The 4,139-nt window shown below is 48.2% G+C and overlaps 1 non-coding gene across 1 annotated transcript; it reads left to right on the top strand.

The window, feature by feature from the left end:
• Positions 1-3,414: 3,414 nt before the first annotated feature.
• On the top strand, positions 3,415-3,633 carry LOC121806065. The gene has a single exon (XR_006051602.1). It is a non-coding gene; the product is annotated as a small nucleolar RNA U3 (small nucleolar RNA).
• Positions 3,634-4,139: the final 506 nt, after the last annotated feature.

Raw genomic sequence — 4,139 nt, 5'->3', positions numbered from 1 at the left:
GACGAGCCATGGATCAAACACAACACAGATGGGGCTTATGTTGAAGAATCAGGAAAAGCCGAAGGGGGCGGAATTGTGCGAGACCATGCAGGCAAGGTTCTTGCAGCCTTCGCCACCCCACTCGTAGCCCACTCGGCTCTAGAAGCGGAGCTCTTGGCTATCCATCTTGGGTTAGAAATTGCCTCAGAATTCACACACCCAATTTGGATTGAATCAGATGTCGACCAAGCCGTCAGGCTCCTCATTGTGTCAAACTGGTGGCCGGCTCATATCTGCCGAGCTATGGCGCTTTTGGCCAATCACAAGCGCCATCTTACCACCCGAGCTACCTTCATCCACAGGGAGGGGAACAAACCGGCCTTCTTGCAAAAATGGGCCTAAACAGAGACGACTTCCACCGCATGAGTGACCACTCACTACCGAGACACCTTAAAGCCATAATCCGGCTGGATGAGATAGGGGTCCCCAACTTTCGTATCCAAGAAGAAGATCAAGAGCCATCCCAACAGCCCCCTCAAAGTGACTTACCGACCCGTGCACGAGAGTGGACACCGTAGAGTAGGTAGGTGTCAAGCACCCACGGCGTGTCCTCGTCCTACTCTGTAGTGTATATTTTCTTAATTTTGTAAAAGCTTGTAACCCATGTGAGGGGAATGATTGATCTCATTGTAACATTTTGATCCTTTTTGGCAATTTAGGGATGAGGGACCCACGAACCCTCCACCGTGAAGGTGTTTGATTAAAAATAAATAATAAAAAATTTGTACTTCAATTTTTAATTTATGAATTTTTTGTTTCAGCTATTGTGTCTTTTAAAGAGCAGGTTGAATAACAAACAGATTTGGATCCATCTGTTGAAAAGTTGATCCATTTACTTTTTATTATTCCCGGTTGGAATGAGAAAAATGCTTAGGTGCTGCATCAAGAAACTTAAAATTTTTATATAATTTCTATAGGTTAGGGTTCAAATTATTGCTTGCCCTTATTTGTGACAGTTATATTGTTAGGTCTATTTATGTGTGTTTTCCCCCTTAAGTTATGGTTTTACGACCTTACTTGAACATGATCTTTTATATAGGCCTATGAGGGAGGTGAGAGAAGCTCTCCCTTCTCTCTAGAATTCGTCCACTCTCCCTGCCTCCCCTTTGAGGGAGGTGAAATGTGATTGTTGCATCCGGCAAATGGTGAAGTCCGGTGGTTAGCTGCCGGAGGGGGAGGCTGCGGCTTTGGATCACACGATGCAGCCCCTCTCCTCACCGGAGTGGAAGTTTCCTTCGATTGCACGGCCTAAAACAAAAAGGGTTGGCACGCCCCACCCAGAGAAAGCTCGAAGAGCCCTCAAACGAGCCGGTCTTGAATCTGGTTCGGATATTAGTTGGGCTAAGAAGAAGATGGTTTTTGAAATGGTTGATGAACTCGCCAAAATCCATGGTGAAAGGAATAGGTCGGCGGTAAGCAAGCAGGTCCCTATTGGGGAGATGTTGAATTCTCTTGCTCAAATGGCCAAAGAAGGGAGCGTTTCAACGAAAATGGGAACGGCCAAAATGTCGCCGGCGGCGGCTGGCCGGAGTCTTGATGCTCCAAGTTTGGAGTGTGAGTTGGTCAACAAGGTGGATGTTGCAAGTACATCCTCTCACGTGAAGCCTAGGTGTGAGGATGGGTTGGCATGTGATGGTGTGGTTGCATGTGACTCACCAAAGGAGGAAAAAATAAGGGACACTTTACATGGGAAAGAAAATGTTGCTCCATTTGTGGATAATAACGTTTGGAATTCAAATGTAGCACCATGTGCCATCGATCTCCCTCTCGACAATGATGGAGGCAAAGATGAACGTGGTCCCGGTGCTCGGCCGCCGGAGTCTCCGCCGGAAATGGTGGCGCCGCCGGCGAATGCTTGGAAGGAGGCTAAAGATTTCTTCTCACGTGGGGGGACGGGGTCCATGGTGGGAGCTCCAAATCCACACAAGACCCATAAGGCCGAGCCAATCCCGCTTGACGCCGGCAAGGCCACACCTATGGGGTCGGTCGGAAGCTCCGAAGGTACCCCTTATCTTTCCTTTACCGATCTAGAAACGAAATATCTCTCGAAGAAACTAGGACTAGCCATTGTGGGGAAGTTCTCCAACTCGCTCCCATCTTCATTCCAAATTCAAAAAAGATTAGGGTGCATGGGGCTAGTTGGAACTTACACTTGGAAATACTTGAATGCTAAGCACATACTACTCCAATTACAAGAAGTGGTTGATTATGCCAAGGTGATAAACGGTCCTAATGGTAGTCCGATTTGGTATATGAATAATCATCCGATGAGGGTGTTCAAGTGGGCGCCGGATTTTGATACATTCTTCGAGTCGTCGATCGTTGCCGTGTGGTGTAATATCATGGGAATCCCAGCCCACCTTTTTGAGGAATCGGCCCTCATGGCGATCGGCAAGCTCCTAGGCAAGCCGCTACAAGCGGATCATGCTACAATCAATCAAACCCGACTATCCTTTGCTAGGATATGCATAGAGATTGATATCTCCAATCCCCCGACGGAAGAGATCATCCTAAAAATCCTAGGCAAAGAATCAAGACACAAAGTGGCATGGGATCGTATCCCATTGTTTTGCGAGAATTGTAAGCATGTTGGGCACGTCATTGATGAATGTCATGCGTTTGGAAGGAAGGGACGAGTTGGAGGCAAGGACCACCGAGCATTAACAAAGGTGTATCATCCTAGCCATGTCCCCAAGACCATCTGCCGAGAGTGGTGTCCAAATGTGGCGACTAGGGTTGGCACTTCTCCGAACATTGATCACACATAAAAGGAGAATGAAAGAGACAACCAAGAGGAGAACAAGAAGGGAAAAATGGATGCCGATCCATTGGGCTCAAGAGCGTCCTTTGGGAGTCAACCAAGTGTGGATAAAGATGGGTTCCAATTGGTGTCGCGGAAACGGTAAGGAAAGGCTCGTATGAGAGGAACGCACTTCAAAGCTCAACACATCGATTATTGGCGCTCAAAAGATAATGTGGCCACGGTTTCATTTGATAGAGATTAACCTAGAGCAAACGAGTCGAGCAATTGCTCAATGAGTGTCTCATGCGGGCTCCCTGACCGGGAGAAGGAAGGTTTCATCGAGAAACTTGATCCGGGAGGGACTGTCCATCGCGGGGGTATCCCTATTGCGGGTCTCAATTGAGGGATGGAGTTATGTTTTGTGATGGGAAGGTTCCATCATTTTAATTGTAATAGGTTTGCCAAGAGTACATTGATGACCACTCTAGTCGATAGGGAGGCCCTTGTTGTACTCTAATTGGTTGTTGCGAGTCGTCACTTTTGGGCGATTCGATGTTTTGGTTGTTCGTTGCAATTGAATTTGGTAATGCACAGGTGTGGGTCCGTCTTAACCCTCCACCCTCGTGGTGCCTTTGAGCTAAAAAAAAAGGATCTGTTCTATAGGCTCGTACCTCTGTATCCTTGATTTCTAAGGAGACAGGAAACCATGTCTGGTGGATGAACCATGGCTGCCTGGCTTGAGCGTGACTAACAGCCCCTCGGGTTGGGTTTCCAACTCGTGATGCAGTAGATGATCTTTCTTGACTTGACTTTGGTGGAGTCAGGATGGCTAGGTAGCTGTCTGACAGACTCTAAATCCCCATTAAGTTATGGTTTTGCATCGTGTGCTCATTGTATCCCACTTTTTGGGTGTAAACATGTTCCTCAACCGTATGATTTACAGCTTACTGGAAACAATGATTGCATGTTTGCATCATAGAAACTCCCTCAGCACAATTGGGAATTCTAGTGAGAGAAGCTCCTCCTTCTCTCTAAACACTCCACCCTATTGAACCACCTTTTGCTTTCCGCCGCCGGTCATCCCCACCATCCCCACGGTTTTTCATCTTTGCCGGATGTTTGAACCACTCGTCGGCACTTCACTAACGCTAACACACCACCGCGAACACCCCCGCCCCGACGATTCCCGACAGCGCGTCATTCCGCTCGTCCCCTCGTTGCTGGTCGAGGTCTACGAGCCGACTACATCTAAACCCTTTGTGCCCTGATTCGGTCCGGCTCACACTTGTCCAGTCATGCCGGTTCCGTCACCTTCTCCCTCACTCCCCCCGCCTGACCCCGAGGAGGCGAGGACCAT

The sequence above is a fragment of the Salvia splendens genome, chromosome 5 (genome assembly GCF_004379255.2).
Source record: "Salvia splendens isolate huo1 chromosome 5, SspV2, whole genome shotgun sequence".
Classification (NCBI taxonomy): domain Eukaryota; kingdom Viridiplantae; phylum Streptophyta; class Magnoliopsida; order Lamiales; family Lamiaceae; genus Salvia; species Salvia splendens.
The sequence above is the reverse complement of the archived record's forward strand: the minus strand, read 5'-3'. Positions and strand labels throughout refer to the sequence as shown.